At 52.1% G+C, this 18,525-nt stretch overlaps 1 protein-coding gene across 1 annotated transcript in view; it reads left to right on the forward strand.

The window, feature by feature from the left end:
* The first annotated feature begins 7,755 nt into the window (after nucleotides 1-7,755).
* The window catches only part of Ser (protein serrate), a 65,192-nt gene continuing 54,422 nt past the window's right edge, over nucleotides 7,756-18,525 (forward strand). Inside the window, exon 1 of the mRNA XM_076309360.1 lies at nucleotides 7,756-7,779. The gene's annotated coding sequence lies outside the window, so the exon portion shown is untranslated. The remainder of the gene's footprint in view (nucleotides 7,780-18,525) is intronic.

Here is an 18,525-nt window from a genome sequence, read left to right on the forward strand (position 1 = left end):
TTCGCGAAAAGGTACGCGACGATCGACTTTGATCGTTTCTCGCCGACTTCTCCGGAGCGAACTCATTTAACCGATGTCGAATCGTTCGAGGTGTTCCAAGAGGGCACCGTCCCGAGTACACCTAGAACCAGCTCGAGGATCCGTAAGGGTTTCGTCCCCCGGTTCGCCGCGTTCGTGTTTCGCGTCACGTAGATCCATTTAATCTACGCGGGTATAAATCAGGTTGATTTCTTAAATGAGGCAACGCGAGGCTACATCTCCGAATTAACCTTGCACGCCGTGACATCATCTTGTATATTTCTTCTTGGCTTTTTAATGGCGTCGAATAATTCACTCCGGAAAGGGCGACGAGTGAAAAGAACAACGAAACGACCGGTCGGAGAGCAGCGAGAGAGAGGGTTGACGGAGGGGGAGAGAAAAAAGGAGAGGCACGAGATGGAAACGTAACGAGACGCGAGCGCTCGACTGAGAGAGGGAACGAGGGAGAGAAAGAGAGAGAGAGAGGGAGAGAGAGCCGGACGAAAGGAGAGGCAGAGTTTGGTCATACCTCGCCGGAAGAAATTTTTATGGGGCCCCGTCTACGAGCCGCGAGCTCTCGACGGGAACGCCTGGAATTTTTAGATCCATTCCCGCTCACTCGTAAAACCGCACGCCGTAATTAAAAGCTACGCCGATCGCCAGGATCTTCGCGTTTAGTGTCGCCGGACATTTTCATTATTGCCAGTTTACTTCTCGGACAGATACGACCGGAAATCCAGCGGCACGACCGCGAAACGGAACCCACCGAAAGCACCGTAGCGAATTACTTCACCGAACGTAAAACCGGTAATTATCGGGGCATCGTGTACCGGCCGCTGTCCGTCTAATTATTAAGCGGTAAAAACGCGTTGTTTGTCTTCGCGCTAACTCGGGGAATTGGTTCGAAGCTTCCTTCGGAGACATCGACCCCCCGCGCGTAACAAGCCCCGCCGACTCGTTCTCAGCGTTCTCACGTTTATCTTTACGATAAATAAGAACCGGTGCCCTTTTTCACGAAACAACCTGCCGAAAGATTCGCGTCGTTTTTCGCGCGCGACCACTGCGAACGATCTTCGAAGAGAGTTCAGCCCTATCGTAACCTCGACTCGTTTTAAACGTGCACACTTCGATCGATGGACGTTCGGAGATCTTGGACGGTTCTCTGTACTTGCGACCATTTTCTCGTCGATCTCGCGAGAATGATCGTCAAAGATACGAAACTCTCGATTCGGTCTCGTGGCGATCGCTACGGTTTCAACGGGTGCAACGAGCGTCGAACCGCGAACTCGAACAAGTTTCGGGGTTTCCTGCGAATCGGTCCGTTCGATGCGTTCCGTCGCAAGGGGGGGCGGTGGTCGTAACGAAGGGGCCCGTCGGAGGGAGGAGCGGTCGAGCACGGAGGCAGAAAAAGTAGAGAGCGGTGTGGAAAAAAGGGAAGGACCGGTGAAAGATATCGAAGAAGAAAGACTCGGATCGTACGCGAAAGACAGAAAAAGGACGGGTGGCGAACGGAGCCGGGTCGGTCGAAGGGGGACGGATGACCGGCGAGGGGTCGAGCGGGGGGAGTAAAGGGCGAGCGGAACAAGGACGCACTACCGAAGATTCTCGAAGGATGGAACTATGGAAGCAAAAACAGAAACCAGTCTCACTGGCTCAAGGCTGGCTACCCCGAGAGTACCTGGGCCCGGAGCAGAGGCCGAGGAGCCGAGCCTCGGCTACCTGGTCCGCCCGTGAGTACCTGTCTGCCTTTACCTCCGATTCCTCTCTGCTCTTCCTCCTCCTACTCCTCGTTCTCTCCCGCTGTTCCTCTTCTCGTTGGTCGTCTTCTTCTTCCCCGCGAGTCGCGTCTCGTCAGCGAGGGGGGCCTGCCCCGTCCAAGCTATCCTCCTCCTCCTCCTCCTCCTCCTCCTTCTCTTCTTTCTCCTCCTCTCCACCGTCCCGCGGTGGCTACCACCTTTATCCTTGGTCCGTAGCACACCGATACGCAGAGTCGTTTCACGCAAATTCACCTTCGTTGGGAACGCCTTCGTTGAGTGCCGGACCCGAACTCGTTCCCCCGTTAAAACCGTGACGCATCGTTGGACCGGTCGAAGCCGAGCCGCGCGTCCTCCGCGGGTATCGTCCTCTTTGATCCTTCGACTCGGCGAAAGGACGAGCAGAGAGACCCGGGGACCGAGCCCGGTTCGATTCTTTCCACGTAATTATTAGCGGGCCCGCGTCCTCCTGCTGGTCCCGATAACGTTCAGCCCGGTTCCACCGGCCACCGATCCCGACCACGGATCGGACCACCGCTCCGGGAGAGAACTAATTAAGAACGACGCGATAAATCCGCGCGCCCGATACTCTCGGCCGGTGAAACCAACGCGGATGGATATTAGCAACGGCCGCGTAGTCGACGCGAGCTGTCTACGATGAATCGATTTCACGCGCACGCCGGAACACGCGTTAATGGCGCGGGCCGAGACGCGCGAAACGATAAGTCGTAACGCGCCGCGGCGAATCGCGCGAGTTTCGAGATCGACGAACGCGACACGGGAACCCGACCGGTGCGGATGCGGCGTCGATCGATAACGCGACGGGAGCTCGATCGATTTGTCCCGGAAAATTGGCTACGGCGTTATCCGGACGATCGATATTCGGCGCCGACCATCGCCGAGACAACGTTTATTACCCTCCTAGCGGACCCTCTATCCCGTACGAGATTCGCGAAAAGAATCGCGGCCTTATATGTCCCGGTTTAATGTCTCAATACGTAGCAACCGCTTCACCCGCGACGCTTCTCCTTTCTCGGTGCAACGAGACGACTCCTAACCGAGCGTACCCGTGACTCCTTGGATTATAGCGGTACTGGTCTACGTGAAACGATCGAAATTCGATTCGAGTTCCACTAAAGTGCAAAGCCTTGCGCGCAACGCGCCTCGAAAGTTGTACACGATCGTTGTCGCGGAATTTTAACGAAAATATCGTTCAACCGCGACGCGTCTCTTTTCTCGGTGCAACGAGACGACTCCTAACCGAGCGTACCCGTGACTCTTTGAATACTAGCGGTACTTGTGTACACGAAACGATCGAATTTCGATTCGAGCTCCGCGAAGGTGCAAAGCCTTCCGCGCGACGCGCCTCGAAAGTTGTACACGATCGTTACCGTGGAATTCGAGCGAAAATATAATCTACGTTCGACAGAGTTCCACGAAGAGCACCCGAAGCGGGTATCGTCTAATCGACGTTGACGAAGAGCTTCTAACACTTGTTCGATACCAACGTGCATCGTTGCGCACTGGCAAAGCTCGATGGTAACCGATGGAGTTTGGATCGCGCGATCGTCCTTACGAAACTGTCGAGCGCGACTTCATAACGGAAAAATTCCTCTTTCTTCAGCGCTCGCCGAAGAATGCGCACTCGTTATTTCGAGCGAGCGAGCGAGCGAGCGATCACGGTCCGGATCCGCGAGGCGAAACGCACGACATTCCGTGGTATCGCGGCTCTCTGCTCGTCTAAACAAAACCCACCCCCCTTTGGTCCCCTCTCCGTCGCGTAGCGGGCGTATAAATCGTAATGACGCGCATATTCTCACGAAACGAGCGACACTGTCCGTCCCCGTTCCCCCGGTGGCTAGCATTCGACGACAACGTCCCACTTAGACCGATCGGTCGGTATAACAAACTGCGAGGTTGAAACGCAGCGCGTACACACGCTCGTGCAAGGATCGAGTCAGCCGGTCGGGCAAGGCGGTCGCCGCTCGCGTTGTAATCGCGGAATAATTGAATCTCTTCCTCTCCTTCTATCCGTCGTTTCCCTCTTCCTTGTCCTCGTGCTGCCGCTGCTCGTTCTTCTCCTTCTCCTCCGTTCGTCTGTGACTTTCCCCACGGACCCTCTTTCCTTCGCCCCGCGGTAGAGATCCGCGTCTCTCCGCGGCGGACCCTTTATTTATAAGCGCCTCCAGCTACCCGGCATAAACGCGGCGAGGACCGCATTCGTATAAGCCCCTGCCTGCCCCCGGTCGCCGGCAGCTTTCCTAGACCAGCTCCGTGTTGTTGTTGTCCTCGTCGTCGCGGCCGTTGCCGAGGCTGGTGGCGCTCGCGCTCGCGCTCGCGCCGCGCTACGGTGCAACCGACGACCCCGTTTACATCGGCTCCGGTCCCGACCAGGGCCCCGGGGCACGCTACCTCGCTTACTCGGATCTCGAACGATCCCCTTTTTGCCCTCTCTCCCACCCATCGGCCCGTTTCACCGTCTTTCGTCCTCTGCTCTCCAACCTCCCGGCCTCTCTCCGCTCCGCGTACCTCCCTACCGCTAAACGCCGACGAGATTAATGCCGCATCGCCACCGAGATCTACGATCCTCTCTTCCCCCTAGGCGCGCTTCCGGACCTGCTCCCGAGAACACTCGACGCTCCTCCGTTTCTACGCGCCCGACTCCAACCGATATTCGGGGATCACAAATTGCCCGGACGGGAGAACGATAAAGGTATCGGTGGCCCTCGTACGTATTATTTCGCCGCTACCGTGATCCCAGAGTACAAGAGGGATGGACCGGGCGGTAGAGCACCGCGAACTCAATTCTCCGTACTGGTTTCGAATGTCTAGTCGCTTCTCGAAACAAGAACCACCCTCGACCGTTTCTCTACCCCCGCGAACTCGATTCTCCGTAATAGTTTGGAGCCTCTGGTCGCTTCTCGAAAAAAGAACCACCCTCGACCGTTTGTCTACCCCCGCGAACTCGATTCTCCGTAATAGTTTCGAGCCTCTGGTCGCTTCTCGAAAAAAGAACCACCCTCGACCGTTTGTCTAGCCCCACAAACTCGTATACAGTCGACGAACCAAGCACGCCTTCGATCGAGGATCCTAGGGATACGTTCGCGCAACGAATAAGCGGAAAATCGCGCGAGAACCGAGGGAGAACGGAATTAACCGAGTGTCGCGACGCGCGAGCCTCGGGACAAGAAGAAGAAAACGAGACGCGCGCGTCACGGTGCCCCGGATCGACGGAGCGTTGCGCGGAGAGAATACAAAAACGATCGCGATCGAGCTATCGAGCTTTCGACCACCGTCGCCGGACGTCGCGACGCTGAACGACCTCGTTGGATTTCATCTGTTTCCCAAGAACTTACCGGAGACCAGGACAACGTAACGCGCGTACGATGGTATTTCATTGGACTTTCCATGATGCGCGATGCTCGCGCGGGAATTCAAACGGTGTATCGAGAGAAGGGGGAGTTAAGCGAGAAGAGAAAAGGTTAAGAACGTTTATCGAGTACGGTTTCTCCGCGGTGCATCTACATTTTTCCACGTACCCTGCTTACCCAGAAACCAGCTTCGAGCGATCGTAAAAGTTCTCCGCGTGCAGCGAGAACCGAGCCGATACTCTGTTCCGGGATGGTAACGCGATGGGGTGCTGACGATCGAGTAGCAACGAACCGTGAATAATATTTTCGGACCAGTCGAGGTTGTTCGTTTCGCGAACTTTGTCTCGCGAGATCCTGCTCCGCGAACTCGATTCTCCGTAATCGTTCCAAGAGTTCAGTCTATTCTCGAAACGAGAACGACCCTCGACCGTTTGTCTACCCCCGCGAACTCGATTCTCCGTACTAGTTTCTAGCGTCTAGTCGCTTCTCGAAACAAGAACCACCCTCGACTGTTTCTCTACCCCCGCGAACTCGATTCTCCGTACTGGTTTCGAGCGTCTAGTCTCTTCTCGAAACGAGAACCACCCTTGCCCGTTTGTCTACCCCCAGGAACTCGATTCTCCGTACTGGTTTCGAGCGTCTAGTCTCTTCTCGAAACAAGAACCACCCTCGACTGTTTCTCTACCCCCGCGAACTCGATTCTCCGTACTGGTTTCGAGCGTCTAGTCTCTTCTCGAAACAAGAACCACCCTCGACCGTTTCTCTACCCCCACGAATTCGAATCCTCGCTCGCGCGATACACGATAGGAGAATCTTAAAACGAAAAAGGGTCGTAAAACAGCTGGTTTGAGCGAGAGGCACCCTCCGCGATCGAAACGTAAGCGAACGAGCGGGGCGCGGCGTAGCGGTACCTGCTCGAGTTTATTGGCGACAACAATGGCGCCATTGAGAGCGCCTTGGAACGCTTAACGTATCGTTCCGATCGCGGGTCGCTGCAAACGAGAACGAGGATGCCCGAGTACCAACGGAACGCTCCCGGCCGATTTAATGCGCCCGAGCAGAAGTTTAAACTCGCGTAAAGAGGATGGGAGCCGGGTTTATCCTTGAACGCGGTAAGGCTGTTCCCTGGCCTTGGACGGTCCATTCGTTACGGACGCGGAGTGTGGAAACACCTCGCTCGTTATTTTCCCGAAGCGTTGTGTAATGAAGCACAGCCATTCCCCGTACCACCCCCCGACCATCGTCTCGAGATACGTCGCCTCGGTATTTATTTCGAACGTTATTGGATCCGGACGGTGTCGTTAGCGCGAGTACACTCGCGAGGAGGGAAACGGCATCCTCCGGAGCGATTAAAAAGAGGCGAACGACGCTACCGGGTACGTGGAATTATTTACTCGTTCGCTCGGCCACGGAACGATAACCGTGCACGTCGATGGGAGAAGAACGCCCGGAGAGGGGGGACGAAGGAATCTCCGAGAGGAATCGCCGAGTGTTCGAATCATCGGACAATGCGGACGTGTCGTCGATATCCGCCGCGAAACAGAGTTTTCTTGGATTACCGACCATCCTTGGACCGCAAAAAGAACGATTACGGAGCACGCGGATGCGCGATCGTTCATTTACATGGAACCGACCTGGCAACGAGAACGTTCGGGCGTTTGTCCAGGTACGATCGGAAGTGTGGAATTCTCTCGGAGCGAGTAGAAACCGATGGAAGCGGGCGAAACGTTGGGTTACTGGGACTCGACGCTTTACGCTTACCATTTAGGGTTTTGGGACTCGTGGAAGCTGAAGCAGAGTGCTCTTTTTGTCGTAGAAAGTTCAAGAGATCCAGAAGAGATCCAGAAGAGTCTATAGGTCGCAAGTCTCGGATCGCAGGTGTCGGTTTTCCTGAATCGCGGGTCGTTGGGACTTGACGTGGTTCTGGAACTCGTAGAAGCTTGCTGCAGAGTGGTCTTCTTGTCGTAGAAAGTTCAGAAGATCCAGAAGAGATCCAGAAGAGTCCGTAGGTCGCAAGTCTCGGGGCGTCGGTGTCGGTTTCCCCGAATCGTGGGTCATTGAGACTCGACGCTGTACGCTTACCATTTATGATTCTGGGACTCGCGGAAACCGAAGCAAAGTGCTCTTCTTGTCGTAGAAAGTTTAGGAGATCCAAAAGAGTTCGTAGGTCGCGAATTTCGGGTCGCAGGTATCGTTCTTCCCGAATCGCGAGTCGTTGGGACTCGCAGAAGCCTGCTGCAGAGTGCTCTTCTTGTCGTTCAAAGTTCAAGAGATCCAAAAGAGTCCGTAGTTCGCGAATTTCGGGTCGTCGATGTCCCGGGTCGTCCGTATCGCGTTCCGCGAGTCTTAAGATCATTGGTGTCGGTTCTCACGTGTCTCGAGTCGTCCGTGTCGTGTTTCGCGAGTCGCGTCGAGTCGGTACGGAGAAGGTTCGACTTAAATAATGTTTCGCAACGTGGTTGCGTCAGGGAAAACGGTGCGTCGAGCCACACCGATCAAGATCAACGGGATTCCCCTGGCGCGAGGTAATCCTCGCCGAGAGGATTTTTCCCGGCTCATTAAGCCGGACGTGGACGTGTCCGACTGTGCGTTGCGTTCGTTGGCTCGTTACGCTCGCCGATTCGCCGTAATTACGCGTAAGTAATAATATATCCCATTCGCGGTTCATAAATTGGAGCGCAACCGAGCGCGTCCCGATGCACTCGACAATATTCGAGAAAACTTCCGTTCCGTGCTGCGCCCGTTCGCGTTGATATACGGGTCTTCTTCGGTTGGAAAATCAACGCCGCCGATAAAACCGTGATACACGGCGAGGGAAACGCGAAAGAACACGGCGACCAATCGGTATTTCGCATGGTGATTTACGGACAGAACGTTCAACCGCAGCCTAATTGTGCCTCGCATAAATTACCAAGGTTGCCCGAACGGAACGTCTCTCGTTGTCGAGGATGTAATCCCGTTCTCCGGTCACGTGCACGCAAATTACGTTATTTGCCCGCCGCGGAGTTCCTTCTGCGTCTTCCGCGACGCGGAGAACACATTGCGGAAAATTTTCCATCGATACCTCGTAAACGAGCATTTACATTGTCCGGGTGCTGAAAAAGATCCCGTGCGATTCTTCGACAAGGGTGATTTTCAGCTGTGAGTTCAAGCACGAGTCGAACGAGAAAAGCAATGATGATCTACCCGAATGGTAAAGATTCTAACGTGTGTCGATACAGCTGAACACGTTCAACGATAAGAGCGCTCAACGGTGTTTATTTTAGGCGAATAATCGATTCGAGGTAACGCACCGCTCCGATCCACGTTCCTTCGTGTAAACGTACTCTCGCGTAAAAGGTTTTAGTACTCGCCCCACCCTTTTCATCTTCGCGCTTTTACAACCGAATATTATATGGGTGCCGTCAATTTACGAGGAGCATCCAAACTCGTAAAAAACGCTTCGTAAATTCGAAAAAGGACAAAGAAGGTGCCGTATAATTTTACAGCCTCCGGTGCTCCCATTTTTCCGGAGCATCGTTGCACCTGTATCTCGCGTACGTATCGCGGACCACTGATACAGTTTCGGGAGATATCTGTAGCGAACCGAAACGATTTTCTTAACCGTGTTGTTCCTTTACCGTAAGCGATGAACACTCGCGTCGAAAAGTACCGAAATAATTCGAAGAATTCGTTTGAGATCTCTCTCTCGTTTTTTACATACGTCCCGGGTACTCCGAAGGAATCTGTAAAGAAGAAGAAAAAATTGGAAAAATCCCGAGTGAGTTTCGATCGTCGAAAGTAAATCGACCGAGCGTCTACGATTTCGTCGAAACGCGGTTTGCGAAACGTCGTATCGGTGAAAAAGAGACGTTCACTCGCCGGTATCGAGACAGGCGCGCGGCAAATCCACGTCATCCTTAGAAATTGATACAATTATCGTGGACAAAACGAGCAATTCGTGACGTATCGTTTTCCCCTTAGCCTCGCGTTACGAGCGTCGTCACCGGTATCAATTATAAGCCCGAAACCCAATAACGGCGCGTTTCTAACGACAATGGCCGGACCCTTTCCACGAGCAACTAGGATTCAATACGAATTAATGTACGTCGGCCGAGGACCGAGTCGAGGTCCATAGAAATACGTTGTACGGTCGAAAGTAGTTTCGTAAGGTAGCGGGACGTAAGGTCCGGCGAGCTACTACTTTTTGTGTCAATTAATATTTCGTCACGGATCAAGAGCCGGCTAAAAGGAGCGTCTGGAAACCCCTGCGGGTTCTTACTGGCCATTCAAGCGCGAGTCGAGCCGCCAGCCCACGAAAACTGGAATATCGAGCCTCGATTCTCTTCTACGCGCCGCCCTCGATCCCACGAGTTCCCCGCGTTACCCGATTTTCGTTTCGTTGGACCGCTGTCTCGATGGAAACTTTGACCACTGCTTTCTCATTTAAGGAGCAATGGTGTGTATCTCGTTGGACTACTGTTCGTTCGTGAGAAGAAGGTAGACGAGTGCAAACTTTGCAGTTCTGGTTAAACAGTTCCCCCAACAGCGCGCGCATCGTCGACGTATCGCTCTTTTGGCCTTCTTCTCGTAGACACACAGTATATCGTGCCAAGTACGTTAATTTCCGTTAATTTCCGTTAATTTCCGTTAATTTCCGTTAATTTCCGTTACTTTCCGTTACTTTCCGTTACATTCCGTTAATTTCCGTTAATTTCCGTTAATTTCCGTTAATTTCCGTTAATTTCCGTTAATTTCCGTTAATTTCCGTTAATTTCCGTTAATTTCCGTTACATTCCGTTACATTCCGTTAATTTCCGTTAATTTCCGTTAATTTCCGTTAATTTCCGTTAATTTCCGTTAATTTCCGTTAATTTTCGTTAATTTCCGTTACTTTCCGTTAATTTCCGTTACTTTCCGTTAATTTCCGTTAATTTCCGTTACTTTCCGTTACTTTCCGTTAATTTCCGTTAATTTTCGTTAATTTCCGTTACTTTCCGTTACTTTCCGTTACTTTCCGTTACTTTCCGTTACTTTCCGTTACTTTCCGTTACTTTCCGTTACTTTCCGTTACTTTCCATTAATTTCCATTAATTTCCGTTAATTTCCGTTAATTTCCGTTAATTTCCGTTAATTTCCGTTAATTTTCCAATAGATCCTCCTCGCGTGGAAAAATCCATCTCGAACTTTCCCGCTCTGGTTAAACAGTTCCCCCACCATCGTACGCATCGTCGACGTATTGCTCGTTAGCCTTCTTCTCACGAACGCACAGTACATCGCGCCAAGTACGTTAATTTCCGTTAATTTCCGTTAATTTTCCATTAGATCCTCCACTCGTGGAAAAACCGATCCCGAAGTTACGAGTGCTCAGAAGTACCAACACGTTCCCGTCCCCTGGTTCGCGAATCAATTTACAAACCCGATCGTCGTCTCGAATTCCACGAATTAAAACTGGACGGTTCGCAATATCCGCGTCAGCCCGCGGCAAATTACGCCTTCAGCATGATTTACCTTCTAGGTACACCGCGGTGTATCGCGCCATTTATCGTACTTCGAGATTAGGTTGTCGCGTGCAATTACGTCCGCGTGACAGGCAATCCCCACCGTGGGGACCGTCGTAGAAAACTATTTAACGCCTCGTCTCGAAGACACGCACGAATTAAAAGCCGAGTACCTTAAACGAGGTGGAGTACAGCTCGTACACACTTTCCATCGAGGAGTTTCTCGGTGTAAAGCACGTTTATTCTCCTGTTCGCGGACAAGCGGGAACACCGAACGGCGAAAGTCGTAAAGACCTTTCCCGGGGCCCGTCCTTTCACCTGTCACACCTTGACACTCGTAGGAGGCCGAAAGGCTAATGCGTTCGTGTAACCGGATTACAGCCGCGGGATTAGGAACGAAGAAACGCTCGAGTTGATTCGCCATCCCTGGGTATTACGCGCGTCCACGGGACACGGGAATGTTTCAATTCTCACGCGGCGAGCAGACCCGATAACGTTCCTCTCGAACACGTTTCTCGTTCGTGTTACTCTACCTTTTCTTCGACAATTTCGCCTCGTTTTTTTCCCCGCGACTCGTTCTAAATTCGCGATCATACCTATATCGTCTTTTGCTTAACCCTCTCCCGTTCCCCCGGTGCGCAATTTGCATCGTTTCGTTCCTCGGGTAACCGTTTTTGTTCGTTTTCCAAGAGGCGCGCTCGCGCTCGAAAATCGGGCCCGCCAATTAATACGGCACCGGTGGAGAATTTCTTTTTTTTTTTTTTTTCGTCGAGACTGCTCGAAACTCGAACCGACCGCTCGTAGAGGACAACGAATGGGACACTATGGAACGCGTCGAGTATTCGTGCACGTGCGTTTGTATTGATACGAGCGAGTGGCTCCACCCTGCGTACGCTCGGGCTAATTAGGATACACAAAACGGACGAAAGGAGAGGGTCGGTGAATAAGAGAGAGAGAGAGAGTCGACACGGAGATCCAAGCAGAGAGAGAACGGTCGTGTGGTACTATACGTAATTTAGATATTAAGTGGAATTTGACTTAAACAACCCGCCGATATCGCAACGACCTCTATCGGGAGCTCGGTTACGCGGTCGTCGTTACGTTAATATCGCAGGTGTATAAACAATTCTGGAACACGGTCGGTGCTCGCGCTCCGAAACCCGTCGCGACGCTCTTAAAGCCGAAACTAACGACGCGCACTTTCAACAAAATAAAAAGATACTCCCCCGAGGATTAAACACAGAGTTCCCATTTCGGTAATAACCGAGAATTCCCCCCGGCAACCCGACACCATCTCCGCGAGATACACGCCGATGATCCTCGCGCGAGCGTTAAGCCTTCGCAAGGTGCGAAGAAAGAAACACTCGATGACGACGACGATTATAATAATAATAATAATGATAATAATAATGTGAGAACCGTATCGATTCCGTAACGATTCGATTTCGAAGAAACGTTGGACGCTCGTCGGTCCGGACGGTGACGGTTTTTGCGATAAATCAATTAATCGTTACCGTTTCGCGTTCCGCCAGGTAGAGTAATCCAATTACTCGCAGCGGTTTCTAAATGCAGCGGCTTCGGAGAAACCAGTCGGTCCATCTTGGACTTATCTCGCGGTCGGACGCGCCAGGACCGGAGCGTAATCACCGGCCGGCTCCATCGTCCGAAAAACCGCTCGATATAGGGCGCACCTCTTATCTAAATATATCCCAAGGTGGAAACGTACCAGGACGTTTTAATTAACTAATTAACATTCCCGGTGCCGTACCATCTTCCGCTATCGTGGATCGAGTCACGATTCGAGCAAAAAGGAGGAGAGAATCTTTCCCCGAAACTTCTCCGAAAGTTCAACACCACTACGGTCCCTTTCCACTTCTTCGTTGATATTTATTTCCACGTGTGCCCCGCCTCGAGGAATTTCGACGCAGAGTCGGTTCTAACGCGCTCGACTCTATCGAATCGAATCGAATCGACGTTATCGAAACTTTCCCGACCTCTCGCTTTTTAACACTCGAACGAAAGTTTCTCTTTTCTTTTTCTTTTCCAAACGAATTCGTTCATTCGCAGGAACAGACGCTACGAAGTCGATCTTAATTTTTAAATCGAGAAAAATCGAGTTTCGTTCAGTGATTCCATAGTCTCGGGTCGTTAAAATTGACCACCGCGCGACTCGAGAGCGAGAGAGCACCGAGCCGGGTCTCGAGTGCGATATTAAAAGTTAAAAATTGCACGGGCTTCGTCTCACCTCCACCGGTACGCCCCCGCGCGAGTGGCCCCTTCTGGGCCCTTGTGGGCCCCCCGTGGCAAGCCGAGAGGCCCTGTCGAGCCGAGCTAATCGCCGCGGAGCTCCTCCGCGAGTACGCTCCGCCGCCTCGGTTCTGCACGAGAGGCTTCGGGACTGGTATTAATAAACGGGCTTCGAAGATCGGGCTTTTCGTGTACCTTTTCGTCGTACGGAGGACCCTGTTCCCCTCGGTCCGCGCGATACTCGAGAAACACGCTTCTTAGATTTCTACGAACGTTCCGCGATCTCTTCTCCTCCTGAAAATTTCATTCGAAACACTCCGTTGCGTGACAATCGCTCGAATTACTCTCAATGACTCTGTGGCGGCACTACCCACGCTTGCCACCAGAGGGAAACTCACCACCAACCGTTTCCCGCAAGTTCCCGTACCTGCTCCGATCGCTATATATACGACCTCTTACCGATCTTCCAATGTCCCGGCGTATAAGGCAGGGCCTGCTAGGATGCCTTACTGACGAGTCCACTAGCAGGCCCGGGATGAAACGCTTATCCCCACTCCTTATATTTCCGTTCTTTCCTTCCTCTAACATACTTTAATTTAGCGCCGCCAAAACTCTTTCATGGACGATTCCGTAGTTTTCCCGTGGAAAACGCGTCCATGGTAAACGCTCGATCGGAATACCGATACGAAGACCGTGGTCGCGCAAGAAAGTGTAAATACATTTTATTGCTCCACAAACTCAACGCTTGACCGTTTGCGGTTGAACGCCGGTTCTCTTGTTTCACGTCCGGCAATCCGAGTTACCTGTTCAAATACCTCGAACGTGTACGCATCGTCTAACGCCACAGGCATTTCTTCCCCGTTCGCCGATCCTCGTATCGAAACTCGCGATCGAGTCCGCAGGACGATCGGGTTCGCGAATTTTGCGGAACGTACTTTCAAATCCACGGAGCCGGTCTCGCCAGGACCGGTGCCGATCGATCACCCGCGCGCGATTCGACGCGATATCTCTTTACGTCGAGAAGAGATGTACACGTCGAACGGTTCGGAAATTTCTCGTACGGCTCGCTCGACGCGAACAAATTTCGCGTCGTTCCGTATCGCGACGTAGAATGCCCGTCCGGTCTCTAGGACGAGTCTAGAATCTAGGTGGACGTCCGGTGGAAGCTAATGATCGATGATAGAGACCGTCGGGGCCGTTATCTACGATCAATGTCAAGATCGTAATCGACCACGGCCCCGTTCCCTTCCTCGCGATTTTCAATAACGACCGACCGAGCTACGAGAACGCCACGGCCGCGTAACAGCTCACGCATAATACCCGATACGGTAATCGTATTATCCTCGCGCGTTGCGAAAGCGGAAAGTGTTTGTGCATCGCGATCGTTCGACGATCGATTCGATTCACCGATTCGACACCGATTCGACGATCGGTGGCAACGATCCTCGAGTCTCACCGGATCTTCGCGATCGATGCGGGTAAATGGCACGAGGTCGTTGTTGGTACAACGCACTTCTGCGCAAAGATTACGATATCGTTGAATTTCGCCCGAGAATCTTCTCGAAATCCTCTTCGCGGGAAACTAATTCTCAGTTCGAATCTAAGCGGTTTACAGCCACGGAGATGGATATCTCGAACTTCTCGGATCTCTACACGACCCATCGGTGTTCGTGACGACGCCTAATTTTCCACGGTGACCCGCAACTTTCTCCCGGATCTCCGCGATATTGTCTCGGATAAACTCTCCAACGTTGATACCACGTATCTTCATCTAGAACGCAAATTTACGAGAGTTAGCGACCGACGAAACGAATGCAATCGATCTCGAATTCTCGTAAACCGTGTTTACGCTCTAAACACGGTTACCATTACCGATACCTAGTTGTACTCGTGCGTTACGGGTCTCGACGGACCCTAGTAATTCGATTTCGAGTTGGAGAAACCGGGTGGCCAACTCCCGTAGGACAAAGAGATTTGCGTGGGCCAATGGCACCGTGTCCCGTGCTGCACCGAAGCAGCAATTACTCGTCGATCCTGTCCGGAGCACGGAGGAATCTTCATCGGTCATCGGCGATCCGGATGCCCGTCACGTGGCGGCGTTTTGCGTGAGTACCACCGTAAGGCCCCGAAGAGCGGTCCATTGAATGGAGGACCGGAGAGGAGGACTACGGAGGAAAGAGACGGAGAAGGAACGACCGGGCGTACGGATCCTGACGACTGTCGCGTCGATGCAAACGTCTAGACGTTACGAATAATGCGGCCCCATTGCTTTACCAACGAGTATCTTTCTCGCGATTGTTGCCAATGTCTATTCGGAACGATTTCGAGAAGGACGTCGAACGAGAAAATTGACAAAAAACAATCGAGAAACAGTCACGTACACGAGCACGATTTCACTCGAGAACCTTCCTGTTGGAGCGAACGCAACAATGATCTCAAGGGTGCCAGATGTCTCCGTATTGGCTCGGAAGGGTCGTCCGCCACGCGGTCAATGGTTCGGCCGTTTTCCTTTTTTGGTTGTCAGTCGAGTTCCAAGCCCAGAGTCAGAAAGACGTATCACTGTATACGCATTTCTTCGAACTTTATATTATACGTTAACTGTACTACTAGACACGCGAGATCCCTGCATATTATTATAATCCGAACTTCGCAACACTTCCGATCTCGAAATCCTCTTTACGGGGACTCTGATTCTCAGTTGGAATCGGAGCGGTTCACGGCCACGGAGATGGATATCTCGAACGTCCGAGCGAAGCCATCTTGATTCCTCGTGATTCAGCCCCGAGGGTACTTTTCCTCGTCGTCCATTACCGACCACCGAGATCCGTCCTTGTAATTAAATCCTCGCGCTCGATACGTTCCGCGCATGCCACTCGATAGCGAGTCCGTCACCGTTCCGCGGTTATTACGAAAATAACCGTGACCAACGTTAACCCTTTAAATCCAACATCGGGTACGCTCCTCCTCGAGTTTATCGCGACGAGCGTACCGGTGAAAATATCGCGCGCGTAATGGAGCCGCTTCTCATCGCTCGGTGTCACGAGGTGCGAGAATTTTTCTCCGTTTCGCGCGTTTAATTCGCTACCGTCGCGACAACCTGGCGAACGCTCCACTCCTACGAGCACTCACGAGAAACCACGGTTCGGTTCGCCGCGTTCCCCTTATCTTTATTAACGCGTATCCTTGTTAACTCCGAGGTTAAAGGACGGTTGATCGGGTGTCCTTTATTCGCGGTACTCCGGCTTGTATTTTTTGCCACGGACGGCTTTCAAAAACTCATACGTGGAAATAAAACGGTCGCTACGGTGGCGAACGCTTACGCGTACGCGAGCGAGCGAGTAGCGCGTTCGCTACGGCCAGTGCAACCGATCGAGAAAGAGCGGGGGAGGGAGAAGGAGAAGAGAGGAGCCGGTTGGCAAGAAATTCCTGCAATTTAATGGGATTCTTTGATTGGTACTTGATGCCAGTCGCCATTGGCCCGATACATACGCCACTCACGTACCCCAAAGGCATTTATAAGAATCGCGGTTTCTGTCCTCAACGGGATTTAGGCGTCACCGATACCGCCCGATTTTTACACGGTTCGCCATTTTTCGAAAACATAGCTACGAGCGGGGAAACCTGCACGTTTTACAGATTCGTTGTACACAGGAGTGAAAAGTATCGAAAACGTACTACGTTCAACGTATAACGCGAAAATATTTGTTCATCTTTCGGTAAAATGTACTCTCGACCTCGAAACTTTCTAAAAAGTTCTTTAGTTAACTTGTAGAGACGTTTCGTGTCGTCCACGCGGGGCGAGAAATATATATATATTAAGCTCTAAGGAAATTGTCTTGGAAAGTAAACTTTTACTCGGTAAATTATGCGCATACGTGGCTCCCCCCGGATCGGGCGCGCAATTACGGCCGAAATCAAAAAGTCGATAAATACACACACAACCGGCGAGTGAAAAATCAGTGATATACCGTGCGGGTTATACGGTACCGGTATACACGCGGGAACATTTGCAACGAAGTGTGCATAATTTACGACGCGAAGAAGAACAGGTTGTTAAACGCTGAACAGAAAGCACGTTAAATGGCAGCTAATAAGACTCGGCTCGAGCCGATATTACAAAAGGACATCGAGGAATTAGTTGGTCGATGGTTGCACGGATCGCGGCGATAACGGTGGAAAAATTGCGCCGTTTCGCGTTCCGAGTTTTACGCGCGGGAGATATTTTAATACAAATGTATCTGGCCGTCGAACGTCTCGGCAATTTCGACCTAAAACGGTAACAATCTCCTCGTTGGCTGTTTACCGCTCGATTTTCCCCCACCTTTTCCTTGTAATTTATAGTTGGCGGTAGTCGCGTTCTCCCGGTCCCGTTGACAGCGTCGATCGTTAAGTTCATTATTAATCCCGGCGATCAGGAACTCCCGGAGGAAAATTGAGCAACAAACGGCGCCGCTATCGCCCTTATAAATAACACCGAACGCGCTTACACCCGAGGATGCCCTCGCCGTTTCTCGATCCCCCGTCGAATCGCCCGTAAACGTATAACTCCTCGCTTTCCATCGCGGACATTCCAGAAATATCTCGGGGATCGCGAGGATTCCGAGGGTGGCGCCTGCGTCACAGGATATACGCGCGATTAGCTCTCAACGAGCGCCGAGTTCGCATCTCTTCCGCGTGTGAAAATCGAACGATACGGGGAATCGGATTCCTCGAGCCTCGACTCCCCCCGTTTAACGAAAAACGGGACGCAGATCGATCTCGTTAACGCGGCGAGTATCGGACCGTATTCGCGCGATACGAACCGGGAATTATGTTTCCAAGTTGCTCGATTTCTATCGAGATCTTTATCCCGGTAATCGTTCCGATATTTCAAATACACTTCGCGTCTCGTATTCCCGCGATTCGTAATTCTCGAACACCAACGTCGTCGAAGCATACGTCGTGACGCGCGTCGGGTCGGTCACCGCGTCAACGACGATCGCTCCGTATGAAAAAGGAACGAAACAGTCGGTGTCCACGGCGACGCCTAATTTTCCACGATGACCCGCCACTTTCTCCCGGATATTCCGAATATTTTTCGAAATTTATGCCCGTGCCGCGGCACGGTACGCTCGCGCGTGATAACAGATCATCGGATACGTTGAAACGGAGAACGGTGGTGGGGACACCGATACACACCGGGGAATATACCTGGAAAATTCTTTCGAGCGTTTCGAGCAACCGTCCGCCGTGAGTCGTTCACAACGAGCTCTCGAGTTTCACGGTTAATCTAACATCTACGCGTCGTCGCGTCGTCGAACTCCGAAAATCCCGAAAGAGCCTCGCCGTCTATCGAGTACGATCTCTCGGTGTACTTTTAACGAACAACGAACACGAGTCGTTAATAACCGAGCGCGCCACCTAAGGAGGCGTTTCTCGATTTTCACCGAACGATTTTCAAAGGGACCAACGCTCGATTTCCCGCTGCTGGATAACGATCCAGTTTAAAACCCGGGGCCAGTTAATTGACAGCCGAATCGCTTTTCAGCGCGTTCGACCGGTGTCTCGAGCGCCCACGAAACCCGAAAACCTTTGGTCCCTAATTACCAGCGGGTGCTCACCCTCTGTATTCTCCTTTTTTCGCTCAACCGACCACGGTTCCTTCTCCACTAGTTC

Source organism: Ptiloglossa arizonensis, chromosome 4 (assembly GCF_051014685.1).
Source record: "Ptiloglossa arizonensis isolate GNS036 chromosome 4, iyPtiAriz1_principal, whole genome shotgun sequence".
NCBI lineage: Eukaryota > Metazoa > Arthropoda > Insecta > Hymenoptera > Colletidae > Ptiloglossa > Ptiloglossa arizonensis.